Source organism: Nicotiana tabacum, chromosome 1 (genome assembly GCF_000715075.1).
Source record: "Nicotiana tabacum cultivar K326 chromosome 1, ASM71507v2, whole genome shotgun sequence".
Taxonomy (NCBI): Eukaryota; Viridiplantae; Streptophyta; class Magnoliopsida; order Solanales; family Solanaceae; genus Nicotiana; species Nicotiana tabacum.
In genome coordinates this window covers 207,769,159-207,792,726 of record NC_134080.1, presented here as the reverse complement: position 1 = coordinate 207,792,726, position 23,568 = coordinate 207,769,159, and the positions used below count along the sequence as shown (strand labels likewise).

The following is a 23,568-nucleotide window of genomic DNA, read 5'->3' as shown; positions in this document are numbered from 1 at the left end:
ACCATAATGTGATATTCATCATAACACAACTTCAATTATAGGCATTTTATATTTTTAACAATATATTAAGAATAAATAAGTATAATTCCACCTAATAACTATTTCTTCAAGCATGAGTCTTGATTTTAGTCCATATTGTATATATTTTTCCTTAAATGCATTTAATCTAGCACTTCTATTATTTCCTTTAATTACACTAACAGCTCTTCTAACTAAAGTGATCTCATCTCTAAATAATTTAAGGTCACTCTTCACAATTAAATTATAAATATGACATGCACACTTAATATGAAATATTTCAGGAAGTGGTGGGTATAGATGAAATTTTAATATTATAATAGCAGCATTGTTGTTAGAAGCATTATCAAATAACATACACAAATCTTTTCTGAAAGATTGTAAAACATAGCAACTTCATAAATAGTATTACTTATAAATGCACAAGTATGACTTTGATCTTTATCATTTTTAAAATCAATAATATATTTTTTCATACAAAAATTATCATCTATCCAATAGTATGTAACAGTCAAATAAGCATTTTCATTAACAGTACGACCAATATCAGAAATAAAAGAAACTCTATAAGAAAGTCTACGAGAAGATGGTAAGAAAATTATGCTAAAAGTGATAGTAACTGTTTGTTTGTTATTATGAGAATATTTTCCATCCGTTTCTTTATCATATGCAGGAAGATCAAACTATTAGGCTTGGGATATTTTATCATGTCGGATAGAGAGAAATTCGGATTTCTACAGACTCTGGCCGTTGTAGTCGTCTGTTGTTCGTTGTGGAAAATCGGAGGCTTTTAATTAAGAAGAGAGATATTGAAGCATTGAAACAAATGGTTTGCTAATAGTCCCCCACCCCCACCCCCACCCCCACCCCCACCCCCTCTTCTTGTTCTTTTGTCTGATATTACTTTCTATTTGATTATCAAGAAAAGAATATCAACTTTTTCTGTACTTGAAGTTTTGTACTTTTCTTGCCTCAATTACTTATTTGTGATCAATATTTGTTTCCAGGAATCCTCTGAAGGTGGCTGGGGGGTCTGGCAGACAAAGGCTATATTGAGCTCGACGCGGAAGAGAAAGAAAACATGATGATTGGCATGTTTATAAATGTAAATAACATTTTCTAATGCACTTTACGATTCCACGAATGTTGAAGGCTTATATTAATGTTCTTAAGGATCTTGTAAAAGCACGCAAGGCACGTGGAAATGCTCCTTATACACATTGGGAGATTCACCCATCTCTCATATTGGGCGTCTGTGCATCAATTATTCTGTTTCCTAATCATAACCAAGTGAATTATGTTTTGAATGTCAATTCTGTAGTCAACTGGTTAGTCTTCTAACTTTATGATGCTTTAGTTTTTTCTTCTTCTTTTAGTCTCCTCGTAAAGCTAAAACATGTGCTCTGAGTAAGCAAGCTTTGGAAATTTACGCCGTCAATTACCAATCACGTGTCGCAACCCAAACCGATGGGCCGTGACGAGTGCCCGCGTTCTATCTATCGAACATCCCTAAGCATATGTCTAAGATGTAATTGTTGTGACCAAAAACACTCACGCAAGTGCACGTGATCGTCAAGTAATAGAGTAGTGAGTAGAGTGTGGTTCCCACGAAGACTTATGATTAACTGTTGACTGATTCAAACCCAATTTCTTTATCTACCCAAGAGATTGTTCACAAAAGAGAGATGTAATTGTTTTACTACTTCAACTATAAAGAATTAATCTAACTAAACCAAGTAACCAAACGAATAGCAATTTCGAGTAACAAACAGTAGGAGAGGATATTCCAGAGTCACGGGCATAGTTAACAATCGTGTTATGTTCTTGGCTTAAAATGACTAATCAATTTATCTGGGTTATTGATTGACAGGGTTGATATTACTCATAAGAATCTATCGAGTTCTTACTCGCCTATTCAAGTCAACTCAATGCCTATATGTCTATGGAATTAAGATTAACAAGAACGCATTTACAATTCCTGTATTTCAACCAAGCAAGGCAATTAGGTATATGTCTATCCCAATTGCGAATCCGTTCCCCGAGGCCCGGGTTCAAGAACTTGCTCTATTTAATTCTATAAGCAATCTAAAGTTCCCACTTTCGAGTTCAACTAAAGATTCGTAGATAATATTTCACTGTTATCTACTCAGCAAAATAATTAAGAACAGAATTAAATAAACAACCCAATATGATAAATCGACTTTGTTGAATTAAACTTCAAACTACAACATTCATGTTTTACCCATGACCCTAGAACAATGGGTCTTTAGCCACTCATACTAGTGTTCATCACAAATAAGTTCAATTTCATCTCAAAATAGCAAAAACAAGAGAAGAAAAGAAGAACTTGATGGTCAAAACTCCTTCTTGCCTCTTGCCTCTCTATTTCTTGCACTAAACCATGAAAACCTTTTTTTTTGTTTTTTTTAACCTTGGGCGAGCTTGACTTTATATAGGTTAAGTGGGTTTCTCTCCAGATTTCCAATTTTACCCCTAAATAACGTTTTTCCAGACCAGACACACGCGAGCTCGCGCATAACTTCGCGCGTTTCTTCGCGCATGATTCTGCCTCGGCCTTTATTATGCAAGAACTCTTGCGCGGCTTCGCGCGTTTCTTCGCGCACCAGGAGCTTGATTTCGTCAATTTTTTCATCTCGTCCTTGCGCGCACTCAACTCCGAGGGGTTGTTCTTGCTCATAAATCATTCCAATATCCTCTTGAGAGCATCATATAGTCTCCTCATCCTGCAATGTATACATATCACAATTAGATCCTATTTTCATCAATTAACCATAATATGTCATTGGAATATAATCAAGCGGAAGCATAAACAATAACTAAATCACCTAGATTTCGCCTATTATCAACACCTCACACTTAATTCATTGCTAGTCCTCGAGCAATCAACTATACTCTCTAGAGAATCCTTCACTCAACCATTTCCCTTAACGCATTACACCTAGAACAATGTACATGTATTATGCCTAGCAGTGAACAATCCTAGCCTCAAAGTCGACTCTCAAGTGCCATGCAATATTCACACTTCCTCAAAGTACTCTACACAAAAGTCAAGACTTGCTTTTCCTTCACGAACCATATGCCCTCACAATTACATCAAGAAAAACTGAGTTCAATCCACCACATTCAATTCATATACTCACATATATCAAGGAAATCACTCACTCTCACAAAAGAGGTCACATGCATGCAATTGGTACCATAAGCTTGCCCTTAATGTAAATCTCTACTAATGTAAGCTAGCTCGATCCAAAATCAATTAGGACTTTTTCATGGTTGTAATGTGGGCTAAGGGACGAGTAGGATGTATTTAGTAATAGTGACTCAACCCCTAAGAACTTTAACACATCACATGAGCAATTTTTAGCGCACATTCTTCAACCCACTTCTCATTCACACACAATATCATCCCACAAATACTCCCTTCTTCTTTAAGCACTCTATTAATTCATTCCCACTAGTTGGAACAAGACACAATGTAATCATCTCTTCTTCTTTTTTGATAAAGTTTATTCTTCTTGTCACTCAATTTCTGCTAGTGGTGCATTCGTTTACAACATAAGTGCACCTTTCATCCTTTTATTGGTTCCACTCAAAAGTCACCCCACACTTATTTCTTTCTTACTTCTTTTAGAGCTCCTCTCACAATTAAAGTGATTTAAGAGGTAAAAGGATCAAAAAAATATCAATTAAGAACAAAAGGGTATAAGCTTGTAATGCGGGTGCCAAACAAAAGTCTAAAGGCTCAAAAGGGTTAACTAGGGACAAAGTTTATTTGTGATAAGCAATTAAGCTCAAAAAGGTCAAAGAAAGCCTAACATCATTTTTTCAAACCGAGCATCACCTAAAATTTCGCTTCAACTCACATACCGAGCAAGTTCTAGACACAAGTACAATACATGGACTACACAAATACTCACCACACATGGCATATGACTCATTCAGATCAGCTCATCAAGACGCTCCATTACGAGCATTCAATTCAGTAACAAACATACAAATTAAGGCACTTTCAGTGAGATTCAACAATTATGACTAAGCGTTACACTCTAAGATCTATTGTGTTCAGGTGTGTCAACGTTATGGGTTCTCTTTCAATTTTATAGCTCGTAGCCCATTACCCTAATCTACAAATCAAAAAGAAAACAACAATAAAAACTACCTATGCCCGGTTCAAGCTAAACCTTTGAAAAAGAACTGCAGCTTAAAGAAAAACCAAGGGGGAATTGCTACACCACCTAAGAAAAAAATAAAAAATCTTTTTGTTGTTTTCTCTAGACTCACTTCCCTCAAGAAAATCGTTTAAAAGATTCGTCATCAGGAAGAGCCTACAATCTTTTCAGTTTTTTTTTCTCAACTCAGTCCCTCAAGAACCCCGTCGAAAGGGATCCGTCGTTGGGCCGAGCCATTTATCTAAATTAACAAAAAAAACTACTCCTGCTTAACAAAAACTATCAAGTCAACATGAAACAAACAAAACAACCCGGCAATTTGTACAACTACATACAACATAAAGGAATCCCCACCCCACACTTAAAAAGAAGACATGTCCCCATGGCTTAAAATTTAAAAGAGCAGTGAGGTAAAGAGACTTCCCTGAAGCTTCACTCTTGATCGGAAACGGTTTCGGGGTTCACGTTGCACGCACGCCCCAAAGCTCGCAGCCAACCCATGAACTTCTTTTCCGACTTGACTTGTCGGTCAGCTATCGCGTCCACACGAGTGCCCAAATCAGTCATGGAGGTGCCTAGATCAGCCACCTCCTTATCCAATGTGGTGTGTCGGGACACTCTGGCAGTTCCTGAAGAGGACGCTGCTCGTGACAGTGCTGCAGCTATTGCGCTGGGCGCATGGGCTTGCGCTTCGCCCTCCACATCCATTTGCTCATCCTCTTCCTCCTCCGATGCATCAGAACCACTCTCATCCTCTCCACCTGCCGCTACTGCTGGGGCTGACCCCGTCGTGTTCTTGCCAGGTCGGATCTTGTGGCTTTTTCTTACCAGCCCATCCACACGAGTATTTTCATGCACCTGCACTTTCCTGCAAAGCTTAGTCACCAAAGATGGAAAAAAGAACCCATACAGGCATTGGGGGCACCGGATAAACATCTCATCGTGGATCACTTTGGCCATGTCAAAGGGAAGACCCTTGATGAAACACCAAATCAATGTAGCCCTGGGTCCATTCACCTCCATAGTATTTTTTGAGGGAATAAGGCAACTGTTAATCAAATACAGCCAGCTCTTCGCCTCTGGAGTTAAGACGGAGGAATGGAACTTCTCTCCATGTTCCAGCCACTCTACCATTTTTCCTGGTACGCAAATTTCATCAAAGAAGCACTCACACTTGGCATCGGTTGGATTTTGCCCATATTCATAAAAGTCAGTATTCCCAGGCAGAGGGTCGGGCAATTGATATGCTATGCGTATCGCCTCAATGGAGGCATCCACCGCCTTGCGGTGCACCGTGACTACATGGTTGACATGCTCTGGTAGTTTAGCATAGAATTCGCATACAACCATTACATTAGCCTCCCCCGGCTCGTCAATGAAGGACTGCAAACCCTGCTCCATCAACTCATTGTATATGTGGGGGCATCGTTCCTTGACCTTTTTGATGTCAATGCCCCTCTCCGGAATTGGCTTCTTGGCAACCTTCTATGTAAAACGGGTCTGAGCCTCAGGGGAGACAAATTTGTTCCTGTCATAGCGACGTGCAGGGGCCGCCCTTTGGTGGCTTGAGGATGGACCCGTGGCTTGGCGCTTTCTCGATGGTGCCATAATACCTGCAAAACGTGGACACATTAGCTCAGCCCAACAAAAATAGTGTGACTTAATGTTGTTACTCAGACTTCACACGCAAAATTGGTCACAACTACATAATCATGCTTATTGAGGCCTTTCCACAAACACCTTGTGGGCATTAGGCTCTCACAACTCTTTTCTAAGTGTCTTGCAACAAGGGCCTCCCACAAATATTATCCATAACCCAAATCAAGTACTACCCACCTCACACTTGCAACAAACTAACCCCACAACATATTTCACCAAGTTTGAACACCAAATCACCAAACACATCTACACTAATGGCATAAGATACAACATACAAAAAGAAAAAAAATCTGAAAATAGAAAGAGAAAAAGAAAGAAAACTACAACTAGGGCTCTTACCTTGTGAAGGAGAATGGGGAAGATGCTAGTGAGTTTGGGGAAGAAAATCGTAAGAGGGGGATGGGGGCAGGGGTGCTGCAATTTGGTGAAGGAGTTGGGCGTTTTTGGGTGAGAATGGGGAGAGGAACGGGTATTTTTTATTAGAAGGGGGTAATTGTTTCTAAAAAATAACCAATTAAACTAAAAAATAAAAAAAGAAAAAGAAAAACTAAAACTAAAAAAAATACAAAACGCCGGAAGAGTTCCGTCAGGTGCGCGAGCTCGCGTAGTCTTCGCGCGTTGCTGTTTTGTTCCAGGCAGAATGGTTCACTCAGGCGCGCGAACTTGTGCGTGTAGTCGCGCGAACTTGTGCGCGAAGTCGCGCGAACTTGTGCACGAAGTCGCGCGAACTTGTACGCGAAGTCGCGCAAACTTGTGCGCGAAGTCGCGCGAACTTGTGCGCGAAGTCGCGCGAACTGGGCATTTATTTTTGCATTTTTTTCCATCTGTTTTGCTCCTGGTTGATGGTCCTTTCACTCGCCCTTCGTCGCCTGCATTTGTTAGTAAGTTAAAGCTCAAAGTCAAACACTACTACTATCGTTGGGTTGTCACCCAACCAGCGCCTTATTTAACGTCGTGGCACGACGGTTACAACATTTCAATGGGTTGCCTCCCATCCAGTGCCTGATTTAATATCGCGGCACGACTCAACATGTTCTCAAGCATCCTTCAAGTCCACTGAGGTCTTGTGCCGTGCAAAGTCACCACCCCAGTAATGTTTTATCCATTGACCGTTCACCAAGAAAGTGCCAGTTGAACTCATATCTCTCAACTCCACGGCTCCATGAGGCTTCACGCTTACCACAACTAAAGGCCCCGACCGACGAGATTTAAGCTTTCCGAGAAAAAGCTTCAACCTCGAATTGAACAACAGAACTTCTTGCCCTGGCTCGAACTCTCGATGTTGAATGTGCTTGTCATGCCACCTCTTAGTCTTCTCTTTATACAATTTGGCATTCTCATATGCATGTAATCAAAACTCCTCGAGCTCATCGAGTTGCAGCAACCTATTCTCTCCAATTAAGTCCCCATCCATGTTCAGCTTCTTTATTGCCCAATAGGCCTTGTGCTCAAGTTCGACAAGCAAGTGACATGCCTTCCCATACACCAATCTATAAGGAGAATCACCTATGGGAGTTTTGTATATTGTTCGATACGCCCACAATGCGTCGTCTAACTTCCCGGCCCAATCATTTCTATTTGCACTCACTGTTTTCTCAAGAATTTGCTTGACCTCTTTGTTTGAAACCTCCACTTGACCACTCGTCTGTGGGTGATAGGCAGTGGAGACCTTATGCTTGACCTCGTACTTTGCAAGGACATTGTTTAACAGTTTGTTGCAGAAATGCGTACCTCCATCGCTGATCAACACTCTGGGAGTTCCAAAGTGTGTGAAGATATGCTTCTTGACAAAGCTTACCACCACCTTTGCATCATTAGAGGGAAGAGAAATGGCCTCCACCCACTTAGACACATAATCAACTGCCACCAAGATGTATCTATAACCGTTCGAGTATGGAAAAGGTCCCATGAAGTCAATTCCCTAAACATCGAAAAGCTCCACTACCAGGATGTTTTGCAGCGGCATCTCGTGCTTCTTAGTGATCGTCCCGGTTCTTTGGCACCTATCACACATTTTAACAAAGGCGTGTGCATCCCTAAACAATTTTGGCTAGTAAAAACCTGATTGTAGCACTTTCTGAGCTGTCCGGTCTCCACTGTGATGACCTCCGTATGATGAGGCGTGACAACTATGAAGTATGGTGCTCATCTCCTCCTCAGGAACACATCTCCGCACCAACTGATCTGCACAGAGCCTGTATAAGAATGGCTCATCCCACATGTAGAGCCTTACATCATGCATGAACCTTCTTCTATTGCCTGGTGTGAATTCTGGTGGTGTCACCCCACTTGCAATGAAGTTCACATAATCCGCATACCACGGGGTTGTGCTTGAGGTGATTGTCAACAACTGCTCATCAGGGAATGTTTCTTTGATTGTATCCCCTTCAGCCACATGATTCCGATTTTCTAATCTGGACAAGTGATAAGCCACTTGATTCTCTGTTCCTTTGCGGTCTCGGATCTCTAAATCAAACTCTTGTAGCAGTAGGACCCACCGAATTAGTCTCGGCTTGGCATCCCTTTTCTCAAACAAGTACCTGATGGCTGAATGATGTGTGTAGACGATGACTTTGGTCCCCACAAGATATGACTTGAACTTGTCAAACGCCCATACTACTACAAGCAACTCTTTTTCCGTGACGGTGTAGTTCATCTGAGCTGGATTCATAGTTTTGCTCGCATAGTAGATGGAGTGGAAGATCTTGTTTCTCCTCTGTCCCAAGACAGCCCCAACAGCCAAGTCGCTAGCATTGCACATCAACTCAAATGGCTGCTCCCAGTCTGGAGCAATTATGATAGGTGCAGTCACCAACCTTCCTTTCAGCTCTTCGAATGCCTTCAACCAAACATCATCGAATTTGAAGACTACATCCTTCTCAAGCAACCTGCACAAGGGAGAGGAAATTTTCGAGAAATCTTTAATAAAACGACGATAAAAACCTGCATGGTCCAAGAAACTGCGGATGCCTTTGACAGATATCGGTGGAGGCAATTTTTCAATCGCTTCCACCTTTGCCTTATCCACCTGCAAACCGTCTTTGGACACCTTGTGCCCTAAAACTATACCTTCACGTACCATGAAATGGCACTTTTCCCAGTTTAGTACCAAGTTAGTTTCTTCACACCTAGCAAGTACTTTATCGAGGTTCATTAAGCAGTTATCAAAAGAACATCCGAAAACAGAAAAGTCGTCCATGAATACTTCCACAAACCTCTCAACCATGTCAGTAAAGATGGCCATCATACACCTTTGAAAAGTCGCAGTGCATTACAAAGACCAAAGAGCATTCTCTTGAACGCATACGTGCCATAAGGACACGTAAAAGTGGTCTTTTCTTGGTCCTGTTGGGCTATAGCAATCTGATTATACCCCGAGTAACCATCCAGGAAGCAGTAGTACTCCTGGCCAGCTAATCTATCGAGCATTTGGTCAATAAAGGGGAGGGGAAAGTGGTCCTTCTGGGTGGCATTGTTCAATTTTCTATAGTCAATGCAAATTCTCCACCTGGTGACAGTTCTTGTTGGGGTTAGATCATTATTTTTATTAACTACCACAGTCATCCCCCCTTTCTTGGGTACACATTGGACTGGGCTTACCCATTTGCTGTCTGAGATAGGAAATACAATACCTGCATCAAGCCACTTAATTACTTCTTTTCTTACCACCTCTTTCATGATAGGATTGAGGTGGCGATGTTGCTCAACATTGGGCTTATGTCCATCCTCCATGAGGATTTTGTGCATGCATAAGGCTGGACTAATGCCCTTAATATCATACATCGTCCACCCCAGTGCGCGCTTGTGCTCCCGTAGCACTCTCAGCAACTTTTCTTCCTGCAATTTAGACAAGTCAGAAGAAATAATAATAGGTAGGGTGTCAGAGTCACCCAAATAAGCATATTGCAGGTGAGATGGGAGAGGTTTAAGCTCCAATTTTGGGGCTTTCTCAATTGACGGCTTTGGAGGAGGTCCCTCTGGCCTGTTCAAGGGTTCAAAGGGGTGTATCCCCTGCATGTATGCACAAGATGTGTCAAGGATGTGCATCATCTCCTCGACCTCCTCATCATTGCCCAGGTTATCAAACAGCATAAGTGCTTTCTCTAGAGAATCGTCTAGAAAAACACTTGGATCATAAATTTGTTCATCAGCCTCTACAACCGATATCATGGAGATCTCCTCATAGTGACGGGGAAGTTGGATTGCTTTGTAGACATTGAAAATCGCTTCATCATCTTCTACCCTCAAGATCATCTTTCCCTCTCTCACCTTGATAATTGCGTCACCAGTATCCAAGAGAGGTCGCCCCAATATGATTGGGACCAGTTCATCAGCCTCATAATCGAGGATAATGAAGTCAGCAGGGAAGATAAATTTCCCAATCGGCAGCAACACATCTTCAATCACCCCCTCAGGGTGTGTTATTGACATGTCAGCCAGTTACAACATCACAACAGTTGGCCTTGGAGCTCCCAGACCCAATTGTTTGAACAAATATAGGGGCATCAGATATATGCTTGCCCCCAAATCTCAAAGAGCACGACCCACATCAACATTTCCAATACGCACAGGAATCGTAAAGATTCCAGGATCCTTAAGCTTTTGAGAAAGCTTATTTTGGACCCTAGAAGTGCACTCCTCAGTAAGTGCAACTCTATCAAACTCAGCCAATATCCTCTTATGAGCCACTATGTCTTTTATGTACTTAGCATATTTTGGAATTTCGCGAAGCACATCAACCAGTGGAATATTCAATTGAACCTAGCTCAATATGGAGAGGAATTTGCTAAACATGAAATCATCATTTCTTTTGCAATATCTGGGGGAAAGGTGGTGGTGGCCTTGGGGCCTCTACAGGCTCTGGAATTTTAGCAGTCTTCTTTGGCTCGTTTGTCACTTTAGGGATCAAGTATCCCTCAAGTACAGGCTTATCTTTCCTTTTCTTTGGCACTTCCTCAAGCTCTCTCCCGTTCATGCCGGGACGATCTACCACAGAAGCTATCCACCTTATTAGGAGGATGGTGGAACAGTACAGAGATAAGAAGAAGGATCTCCACATGGTGTTTATTGATCTGGAGAAAGCGTACGATAAGGTTCCTAGGAAGGTCTTATGGAGTTGCTTAGAGGATAAAGGGGTACCGAGTAACTATATTAGGGTGATTAAAGACATGTATGATGGAGATAAGACTCGGGTTAGGACAGTAGGAGGTGACTCTGAACAATTTCCAGTTATTACGGGGTTGCACCAAGGGTCTGCGCTCAGCCCATTCCTATTTGCCCTGGTGATGGATGCACTGACTCATCATATTCAAGGGGAGGTTCCATGGTGCATGCTATTTGCTGATGACATTATTCTAATTGACGAGACAAGAGGCGGCATCAACGAGAGGCTAGAGATTTTGAGACATGCTCTTGAGTCTAAAGGTTTCAAGTTGAGTAGGACGAAGACGGAATACCTCGGTGCAAATATGGAGTTGAGCCGACGGAAGCGGGAGTTGAAGTGAGGCTTGACTCTCAAGTCATTCCCAAGAAAGGTAGTTTCAAGTACCTTGGATCGGTTATTCAGGGGATCGGGGAGATTGACGAGGATGTCACACACCGCATAGGGGTGGGGTGGATGAAGTGGAGGTTAGCGTCGGGAGTCTTGTGTGACAAAAAAGTGCCACCGTTACTAAAAGGAAAGTTTTATAGAGTAGTGGTTAGGCCTGCCATGTTGTATGGAACTGAATGTTGGCCGGTAAAGAACTCACACACCCAAAAGATGAAAGTAGCAGAGATGAGGATGTTGAGGTGGATGTGCGGGCATACAAGGATGGATAAGATTAGGAATGAAGATATTCGAGAGAAGGTGGGTGTGGCCCCCATGGAGGACAAGATGCGGGAAGTGAGACTCAGATGGTTCGGGCACATTCAGAGGAGGAGCACTGATGCACCGGTGAGGAGGTGTGAGCGACTGGCTATAGTGGGCATGCGGAGAGGTAGAGGGAGACCTAAGAAGTATTAGGGAGAGGTGATCAGACATGACATGGCACGACTTAGGATTACTGAGGACATGGCCCTTGATAGGGATTTATGGAGGTCGAGCATTAGGGTTGTATGTTAGGGGAGAGTGTGAATATTTCTACAGCACAATAGAGGGAGACTATCCAGTTAGGAGTTAGACTAGGAATGTCATTAGGCATCTATTGATGCAGGGCTTTACCTTCTAGTTGTACTATACCAGCCATCTATTTCGTATTTTCGTTGTCGTATCCTGTATTTCATATTTCATATCTCTTATATATTGTTGCTGTTTTATTACGCATTTTTATGGCACTAATGTATCATCTCCTATTGCTTTTTTTGAGCCGAGGGTCTCCTGGAAACAGCCTCTCTACCCTTCGGAGTAGGGGTAAGGTCTGCGTACATATTACCCTCCCCAGACCCCACTTGTGGGATTATACTGGGTCGTTGTTGTTGTTGTTGTTGTTGTTGTTCCTCAAGCTCTCTCCCGTTTCTACGTGTAACGGCATTCACTTGTGGATTCTTCTCTGTGTCACTAGGGAGAGCGCCTGCAGGTCTAGTGTTTTGATTAGTAGCTTACTGCCCCAACTGCCTCTCAAGATTTCTGAAGTCAGTCTTGAGCTGCTGATTGTCAGTCTTGATCTGCTGATTGTCAATCAACAACTTTTTTAACAATTCGTTGGTGCTCTCTTCCATTTGTTGGGGTGGCTTTTGAGGCTGATTGAAACCCCTTTGGGGTCTATGCTGATTCTGATTCTGCTGATTTCCACCCCATGAGAAGTTGGGATGATTCCTCCAATTCGGATTGTAAGAATTCCCATATTGTGCATGCTGATTCGGTGGACCTCTGTTCTATTGCCCCACATAATAGATGGATTCTGGATTTGTGGGGCACATGTCACTCACATGATTGTCACCACATAATTCGCAGCAAATAGCCATTTGGTGTACATGTTGCATCGGTTGTGGTTGCTGCATTGTCATTCTAGTCATCTGATTGGCTAGCTTTGCAATATCGGCTCTCATGGTTGAAACCTCGTCAAGTTCAAGTAACCCAGCTAATTTTTGCTTAATGTCCTTCAGTGAATCACCCTCACCTTGCCAGCTATTATCATTAGCAGTGAAATTATTCAGCAAAATTTGGATTTCACTATATGGTCTGGCCATGCAACTACCCCCACAAGCTGAGTCTAGATTCATCTTTGAAGCATCATCTAACCCATCTACAAAAGTATGACCCAATACCTTGTCTGTATGACAATGATGAGGACAGTCTCTGAGCATCTTCTTGTACCTTTCCCATGCTTGACGAAGTGTCTCGCTAGCTCATTGTTCGAACCCAAGAATTTGACTCCTCAACACCTTTGTTTTCTTGGTGGGGAAAAACTTGATTAAGAATTTCCTCGCCAGATCATCCCAAGTGCGGATTGAATTTGCTGGCTCTTTATTCAACCACTCCTTAGCTTCCCCAATCAGTGAAAAGGGGAAAAGTGTCAGTCTAACAAAGTCCTTGGAAACGTTCGGATAGTTGTAGGTATCTGTAATTTCCAAGAAATTCTGAATGTGCCTCTGCGGGTCTTCATGAGGTAAACCCACAAACAGCCCTGTGGAATGGATCAGCTGCACCATGTATTGTTTCAGCTCAAAGTGCCTAGTGATGCCAGGCTTCACAATAGCCTGAGTCATATTAGCCAGATTGGGCCTTGCGGCTTCAATCACCGCGCGTTCCTCATTACCTGCCATCTCAATTGGATGTGGTTGAACTATGATGTCCAACTCTCTTTCAATTCTGGTTCTAGCGTCCACCTCCCTCCTCAATTTGTGAAGTGTTTGTTCAATTTCCGGATCAAGAGGAAGGAGATTGTTTGCGCTTCTACTTCTTCGCATTCAATAGAAACTCATGTATTAGCACAAACAAAGAGAACTGAAAGTTAAAACTCGAATAAATAAATAATAAAACCTCAATTCAGTCAAGTAGCTAATTTCTAAGTCCCCGGCAACGGCGCCAAAAACTTGTTGCAACCAAAAACACTCACGCAAGTGCACGTGATCGTCAAGTAATAGAGTAGTGAGTAGAGTGTCGTTCCCACGAAGACTTATGATTAACTATTGACTGATTCAAACCAAATTTCTTTATCTACCCAAGAGATTGTTCATAAAAGAGAGATGTAATTGTTTTACTACTTCAACTATAAAGAACTATAAAGAATTAATCTAACTAAACCAAGTAACCAAACGAATAGCAATTTCGAGTAACAAACAGTAGGAGAGGATATTCCAGAGTCACGGGCATAGTTAACAATCGTGTTGTGTTCTTGGCTTAAAATGACTAATCAATTTATCTGGGTTATGATTGACAGGGTTGATATTACTCATAAGAATCTGTCGAGTTCTTACTCGCCTATTCAAGTCAACCCAATGCCTATATGTCTATGGAATTAAGATTAACAAGAACGCATTTACAATTCCTGTATTTCAACCAAGCAAGGCAATTGGGTATATGTCTATCCCAATTGTGAATCCATTCCCCGAGGCCCGGGTTCAAGAACTTACTCTATTTAATTCTATAAGCAATCTAAAGTTCCCACTTTCGAGTTCAACTAAAGATTCGTAGATAGTATTCACTGTTAGCTACTCAGCAAAATAATTAAGAACAGAATTAAATAAACAACCCAATATGATAAATCGACTTTGTCGAATTAAACTTCAAACAACAACATTCATGTTTTACCCATGACCCGAGAACAATGGGTCTTAGCCACTCATACTAGTGTTCATCACAAATAAGTTCAATTTCATCACAAAATAGCAAAAACAAGAGAAGAAAAGAAGAACTTGATGGTCAAAACTCCTCCTTGCCTCTTGCCTCTTGCCTCTTGCCTTTCAATTTTTTGCACTAAACTATGAAAACCTTTTTTTTGTTTTTTTTTAACCTTGGGCGAGCTTGACTTTATATAGGTTAAGTGGGTTTCTCTCCAGATTTCCAATTTTACCCCTAAATAACATTTTTTCGGACCGGACACGCGCGAGCTCGCGCATTTTTTCGCGCATGATTCTGCCTCGGCCTTTCTTACGCGCGAACTCCTGCGCGGCTTCGTGCATTTCTTCGCGCACCTGGAGCTTGATTTCGTCCATTTTTTTGTCTCGTCCTTGCGCGCACTCAACTCCGAGGGGTTGTTCTTGCTCATAAATCATTCCAATATCCTCTTGAGAGCATCATAAAGGCTTCTCATCCTGCAATGTATACATATCACAATTAGAGCCTATTTTTCATCAATTAACCATAATATGTCATTGGAATATAATCAAGCTGAAGCATAAATAATAGCTAAATCACCTAGATTTCGCCTATTATCAATAATCATGAAATAAGTGTAGGTCATGCATAAAATCTGAAAATAAACTACTGATTCATATGAACAACATACGTGGGAAAACATGCCCAAAAGACATATTACACACACACACACACACATACGAAATACAGTAGGGCGAGCCGACAAGGCCACATACTATCCAAATATATATGACTATCTACAAGCCTCTAACAGAGTGTACAACTATATAAAGGACGAGATTGGGCCCCGTCATATCCATATGTATACAAAAATATCGTACCAAAACTCAATAGCAGCTCCGGATCAAATGGAGCACACCAGCTCTCGCTGAGCAAGGATCCTAAGAAGGGGGACCGTCAGCTTGTCTACCTGCACCTGCGAGCATGAAACACGGCCCCCAGGTAATAGGGCCGTCAGTACGAATAATTTACCGAGTATGTAAGGCATAAAAATCAGTATATAAAAGACATGAATGAAACATGGAGTAACGGACTCAACTTGTAAGCCCGAATAGCTTTGTGAATCATGAAACATTTATAATGTTGCATAGAAATGTCATGTCATGCATGGATATATGTGTAGATAACATCATCAAGACCCTGAGGGCATCCCATCATATCATCTCAGCCTCTATGGGAATAATCATAAACGTATACCAGCTGATCAGGTGGTGGTGCGTATATAACACCATAACCTTTCCCCATACCCCATATATATAATATACGTGTATATAACGTCATCTGGTTATCGGTCAATATACATGTACAAATGAATGCAATGCATAATGAAGTAAGTTAATAAGATCTCTCAAAATGTCATGAGACCCATGAACAGATGATATAATATTAGGACATATGGGGAATCAAGAACATAGTCAACTCTAGTACTTCTAAGATCAGAATCATTTATGAAAGTTGTTTCGTTGTATCATATGGATCATGCCAAAAGGAAAGAAGTGATAACCTTAACATACCTCAAGCTGTCAATGCAACTCAACAACAAGCTTATGACAACTAGCGCGTTAACCCTATAACAAAGAAATACATGTACAACTTAGAGGGGGCTAGTATATCACGTATCTCAAACGATAACTCGATTCTAAATAAAACGGGCAGTATATCACCTGATTTTATTGCTCCCCCAAGCATATTATAGGCGATATACAAACACAATACAATCAACAACTCAAAAACAATCCAACTACAATTCGGGACCTTCAATACAACAAAAGCCCCAAATATACCATAACACACGCAATCAACAAGTTATCAATTAGCCAGAAATTGCACCGACGAGCGACGAGCCTATTACCCTACCACATGTGGAGTTTCTCCACGCCCTTTTATCCTTCCAAACTCCATAAACTATCAGAAAAAAGGCCAGCACGAGTGGACTATAAAACAGACCATTAAAAGTAAATAAATCTAACTGACAACTTCCGATCAACGTCATGTGAGTTCTAACTATTAGAAAAACTTTATCAGCCTTCATTGATATTTAAAGCTTAAATACATAAAGCAAATATTTTCTTAACTATGAAGTACCTTCCAAAACTCAAACAACAAAGAAAAGAGAGGTGATATAGCGATACTTACTTAAGTTGTAGGGATCATTCTAATATTGTCGCTTCTTGATTTCATACCTGGAATGTTATTATCCTTTGAAACCCTAGAAGAGAGCTGATGGATATGTTTATGGATGTTCTCAAGTCATATTCTATGGAAAAATGAATATAAAATGGCCTAAGACCTTTATATATCAACTTGAAAAGTCAAAGAGGTTTTAGTTTGGCACCCTAGCATGAGCCCATCTTCCAACATTTATATCTTTTTATTCGGATGTCGTATCAATGAACAGCTAAGAGCATTGGAAACTAATTCCAAGACCTATAATTTGATATATAATATATCCCAAAAAGACCCCATATAGAACACAAAATTTATTGCTCAAAATGCTCTATTACAAGGCAAATCCTTAGTCGGTTTTTCCGCAACTTAAATCCGATTTTTCCCAAACTTTATATTTTCTATCCAAACATCATATATAGTCATATTATGACTTTAAACTCATTTAAATCATGATTAAAATGTCTCATATTCATTATACATCACCTTAAGACGCATATGGTGTAACATCAGGGATGGTAATGTTTCGGTTACTTTTGAGTTTATCTATGTATTATTCATGAAGGTGACATTTCTTTCCTTTTTTGTTGACAGGAGACACTATCGCATGTGCTCTATTATCCTCAGAAGCCTCTTGTCACCACTAGATGCATGGAACACTTGCATTCCAAGCAACTACCTGCGGGCGTAAATGCAATTGTGGCCATTACATGCTATTCAGGATTCAACCAAGGTGATCCTTTCATTCTGAATCAACCCTCAATCGACTGTGGACTCTTCTAGTCGCCATCGTACCATTGTTATAAGGATATGGAAAAGAAGATGGGGAGATTAGTGAGGGAGGAGTTTGGACGTCCTGATAGATCTAACACGCTGGTATGAGTCATGGTTATGATAAATTAGATGATGATGGTTTTGCCTCTCCTGGAACTAGAGTTTCTGGTGATCATTAGTAAGACAATTTCCATCCCTCACGATGATTATCAAGGGCAAGCTACCCCTTCTAATAGGCCTGAATGCAGTACCAGTGTACGCCATGAGATTCTAGAAATGGTAAATGGTAATAGAACTAGAGTTTCTGGTGCAAATGTGATCATTGGAGATCAAGGGCAAACAACCCATTTTACTAGGTGTGATTGCAGTACCAAAGTACGGCACGATGAAATTAGAATGGTAGATCAGGTTAGTGAAAGTGCTAGTGGGCATAGACTTGTAAAAGTGAGAGTGAGATCAGTTCGAAATCCCCATATTGGGAATAAGTTTAGTCGTAGGCATGGTCAGAAGGGAGTGGTTGGCATGACATTTACGCAAAAGGATATGCCATGGACTCTGGAAGGCACCACTCCTGATGTTATTGTGAATTCTTATTCTATTCCATCTCGAATGACTGTTGGTCAGCTAATGGAGTGTATAATGGGCAAAGTTGCTGCACGGGAGGCGAAAGAGTGTAACGGTTGAAAATATTATTACGGAATTGCACAAATGGGGATACCAAAGGTTCGGCATGGAGACCATGTGCAATGGTCACACGGGCCTACAACTAGTAGAGAAAATTTTTCTCGAGCCTGCATATTTTCAAAAAATGAAGAAGATGGTGGATGATATTGTTCATTCTGTGAGAGAGGCCCCGTGGAAATGCTTACTAGGCAACCTGTCAAGGGTGGGTCTCATTCGGGTAGGCAAAGAATCGGAGAAATGGAACAGGACTGCTTAATTGCTCATGGTGCTGCTCATTTTCTCGAGGAGCGATGTTTGAGCAAAGTGACCCATTCTGTTATTTTCTTTGTAAAAGATGCGGGCCGGTTGGCATTATGCAGATCCGTTACAATAAGTTCAAATGTAAGGGGTGTTGAAACAGAATTGAGTACGTTCAGGTAATTGTGTTATCTGTAACTTTTCTTTTACTTGAACTCTTTCCTTTTTATGTAGTTATATGTTGTTGAAATTGGTTTGTTTGGTGTAGGTGGAGACTCTATATACCTGAAAATTGCTAGTACAGGAGTTGAGCGCAATGGGCATTGCACCAAGTATGTTGCCAACTAAGGAACTAAATGAAGAAAGTAGGGCATGAGGTGAAGAAATAGAGAAAAATTGCATGTTTTTGTCAGAAATGCCAAATCACTTCAGGCATGAGGTGGAGAAATACATAACACTTTTGCCTACCCTTAGTCTCATGCTATGTATTCCTTCACCTCATGCCTGAAATTGTGAATTGGCATTTCTGATAAGAACATGTATTTTTTTCTCTATTCCTTCACCTTATGCCCTACTTTCTTCATTTAGTTCCTTAGTTGGCAACATCCTTGGTGCAATGCCCATTGCGATCAACTCCGGCACTAGCAATTTCCAAGCATATGGAGTCTCCACCTACACCAAACAAACCAATTTCAACACCATATAAGTACATAAAAACAAAAGACTTCTAGAAAAAGAAAAAGGTTATAGAAAAAACAATTACCTGAACGTAATCAATTATGTTTCTACACCACTTACATTCGAACTTATTGTAACAAAGCTGCATAATGCCAGCCAACCCGCCTCTTTTACAAAGAAAATAATGAAATGGGTCACTTTGCTCACATTCTCAATGAGCGGCACCATGAGCAATTAAGCAAGTCTTGCTCCATTTCTCCGATTCTTTGCTCACCCGAACGAGACCGACCCTTGACAGGTTGCCTAGTAAGCATTTCCTCGTGGCCTATCTCACAAGAATGAACTATATCATCCACCATCTGCTTCATTTTCTAAAAATATGTAGGCACGAGAAAAATTTTCTCTACTAGTTGTCAGCTCGTGTGACCATTGCACATGGTCTCGACGCCGAACCTTTGGTATCCCCATTTGTGCAATTTCATAATATTATTTTCAACCATAACACTGGTGAAGGGTGTCGCATTACACTCTTTCATCCATTCAGGCATGCTCAGCCAGCTCGCCCAGATTATCGTTGGGCGTCATCGGGTCATGGTTCTCACAGTTCTCATCAGGGCAAGTCATCACTTAGTGCTCTTCCAGCTCAGAGTTCGTCCCGTGCTCCATCAGTTCAGGACTCTTCCATGCCAAGTGTATCATCTAGTCATTCCGGTGCTAGGGGTTCCCTTCAGACCCCTTCTCCAGCACCCGGGAGTTGCTATGAGTATGGAGAGATGGGTCATATATGGAGGCAGTGTCTTCATCGTCTCGCGGGTCCATCTTAGCAGAGGGGTCAGTCGTCGGCTTTAGCGCCAGTTACTTCATCATCACCCACCCAGCCAGCTAGGGGCGGAGGTTAGTCAGATAGGGGTACCCTAGAGGGGAGGTCAATCAGGTGGCGTCAGGCCCGTTTCTATGCACTTCCAGCTAGACCCGATGCTATTGCTTCTGATGCTATCATTACAGGTATTATTTCAGTCTGCCACAGAGATGCCTCTGTATTATTTGATCCCGGTTCCATCTTTTCTTATGTGTCATCATATTTTGCTTGTTATTTGGGTACACCCTGTGAGTCTCTTATTTCACTTGTTCATGTATCTACCTCGGTGGGTGATACTGTTGTTGTAGACCATGTGTATCGGTCGTGTGTGGTAACTATTGTGGGATTGGAGACCCGAGTGGATCTTTTACTATTATGTATAGTGGATTTCGATGTTATTTTGGTCGTGGATTGGTTATCTCCATGTCGTGCTATTTTGGACTGTCATACTAAGATAGTGACATTGGCTATACCGGGTGTGCCACGGATTGAGAGGTGAGGTTTCAATGATAGTGTTCCCAGTAGAGTAATCTCATTCTTGAAAGCGCAGCGTATGGTTGGGAAGGGTTGTCTTTCGTATCTAGCCTTTGTGAGGGATGTCGGTATAGAGACTCCTAGTATTGATTCTGTTCCAATTGTGAGTGATTTTCCTGATGTGTTTCCTGCAGACCTATCGGGCATGCCACCGGACAGAGATATTGATTTTAGTATTGACTAGGTGTCGGGCACTCAGCTCATTTCTATTCCGCCGTATCGTATGGCACCAGCTGAGTTAAAGGAGTTAAAGGGGTAGCTTAGGAACTCCTTGATAAGGGGTTCATTCGGCCTAGTGTGTCACCTTGGGGTGCGCCGGTTCTATTTGTGAAGAAGAAGGATGGCACTATGAGGATGTGCATTGATTATAGGCAATTGAACAAAGTAACAGTTAAGAACAAGTATCCTTTGCCTCGCATTGATGATTTATTCGACCAGCTTCAGAGAGAGAGTGTGTTCTCCAAAATTGATCTCCGTCCAGGTTATCACCAATTGAAGATCAGGGACTCGGATATTCTTAAGACGGCTTTCAGGACCCGATATGGTCATCATGAGTTCTTGGTGATGTCTTTTGGTCTGACCAATGCCCCAGCAGCATTCATGCATTTGATGAACAGTGTGTTCCGGCCTTATCTAAACTCTTTTGTCATAGTCTTCATTGATGATATTCTAGTGTATTCGCGTAGTCAGGAGGAGCACGGGAAGCATTTGAGAGTTGTGTTGCAGAGATTGAGGGAGGAGAAACTTTATGCAAAATTCTCCAAGTGTGAGTTTTGGCTCAGTTCAGTGGCTTTCTTAGGGCACGTAGTGTCTAGCGAGGGTATTCAGGTTAACCCAAAGAAGATAGAGGCGGTTCAAAGTTAGCCCAGACCGTTCTCAGCCACAGAGATTCGCAGCTTTCTTGGTCTGGCTGGTTATTACTGCCGGTTTGTTCAGGGATTCTTGTCTATCGCATCGCCCTTAACCAAGTTTACTCAGAAGGGTGCTTCATTTGTATGGTCAGATGAGTGTGAGGAGAGCTTTCAGAAGCTCAAGACAGCCTTGACCACAACTCTAGTGTTAGTTTTGCCATCAGCTTCAGGTTCATATACCATGTATTGTGATGCTTCGAGAGTTAGTATTGGTTGTGTATTGATGTAGAAGGGTAGAGTTATTGCTTATGTTTCTCATCAGTTGAAGCCCCATGAGAAGAACTACCATGTTCATGATTTGAAGTTGGCTGCCATAGTTCACGCATTGAAGATTTGGAGGCATTACTTGTATGGTGTGTCTTGTGAGGTGTTTACTGATCATCGTAGTCTCCAGCACTTGTTCAAGTAGAAGGATCTTAATTTAAGGTAGCGGAGATGGTTGGAGTTGCTAAAAGATTATGATATTACTATATTGTAACATCCAGGAAAGGCCAATGTGGTGGCTGATGCCTTGAGCCGAAAGACGGTGAGTATAGGGAGTTTGGCATATATTCCAGTTGAGGAGAGACCTCTTACAGTTGATGTTCAGGCCTTGGCCAATCAGTTTATGGGGTTGGATTTTTCGGAGCCTAGTCGGGTATTGGCTTGTGTGGTTTCTCGATCTTCCTTATATGATCGCATCAGAGAGTGTCAGTATGATGATCTGCATTTCCTTGTCCTCAAGGATAGCGTTCAGCACGATAATGACAGAAATGTGACCATTGGTGATGATGGGGTGTTGAGGATGCAGGGCCGGATATGTGTGCCCCATGTAGATGGGCTTTAGGAGTTGATTCTGGAAGAGGCCCATAGCTCGCAGTATTCCATTCATCCGGGTGCTGTAAAAATGTATCAGGATCTGAGACAGCAATATTGATGGAGAAGAATGAAGAAGTATATAGTGGGATTTGTAGCTCGGTGTCTCAATTGTTAGCAGGTAAAATATGAGCACGAGAGACCGGGTGGCTTGCTATAACGGATGGATATTCTAGAGTGGAAGTGGGAGAGGATCCCTATGGACTTTGTAGTTGGACTTCCACGGACTTTGAAGAAGTTCAATGCTATTTGGGTGGTTGTGGATCATCTTACCAAGTCCGCGCACTTCATTCCTGTGTGTACTACCTATTCTTCAGAGCGGTTGGCACAGATCTATATCTGGGAGATTGTTCGTTTGCATGGTGTCCCAGTTTCCATCATTTTAGATAGGGGCACTCAGTTTACTTCGCAGTTTTGGAGGTCTATGCAGTGAGAGTTAGGTACGCAAGTTGAGTTGAGCACAGTTTTTCACCCTCAGACAGACGGGCAGTCCGAGCACACTATTTATATATTTGAGGACATGTTGTGTGCTTGTGTCATTAATTTCAGAGTGTCAAGGGATCAGTTTCTACAGCTTACAGAGTTTGCTTATAGCAACAGCTACCAGTCGAGTATTCAGATGGCTCCATATGAGGCTTTGTATGGGAGGCGATGTAGGTCTCCAATTGGTTGGTTCGAGCCCGATGAGACTAGGCTATTGGGGACAGACTTAGTGCAGGATGCTTTAGAAAAGGTGAAGGTAATTTAGGAGAGGCTTCACACAGAGCAGTCAAGGCAAAAGAGTTATGCTGACAGGAAAGTTTGGGATGTGTCCTACATGGTTGGTGAGAAGGTTTTGTTGAAGGTTTCACCCATGAAAGGTGTTATGAGGTTTGGAAATAAAGGTAAATTGAGTCCTCGGTTCATTGGACCTTTTGAGGTGCTTCGGAGGATTGGGGAGGTGGCTTATGAGCTTGCTTTGCCACCCAGCTTGTCTAGTGTGCATCCGGTATTTCATGTTTCTATGCTCCGAAAGTATATTCTGGATCCGTCTCATTTCTGGATTTCAGCACGGTTCAGTTAGATGATGATTTGACCTATGATGTTGAGCCAATAGCTATTTTGGGTCATCAGGTTCGAAAGTTGAGATCAAAGGATATAGCTTCAGTGAAAGTGTAGTGGAGGGGTCGGCCCATAGAGGAGGCTACCTGGGAGACCGAATGG

At 41.8% G+C, this 23,568-nt stretch overlaps 1 pseudogene; it reads left to right on the top strand.

Moving 5' to 3' along the window:
• The first annotated feature begins 618 nt into the window (after window positions 1-618).
• Window positions 619-18,904, top strand: LOC107800381 (DNA-directed RNA polymerase II subunit RPB2-like; annotated as a pseudogene).
• The last annotated feature ends 4,664 nt before the right edge of the window (window positions 18,905-23,568 follow it).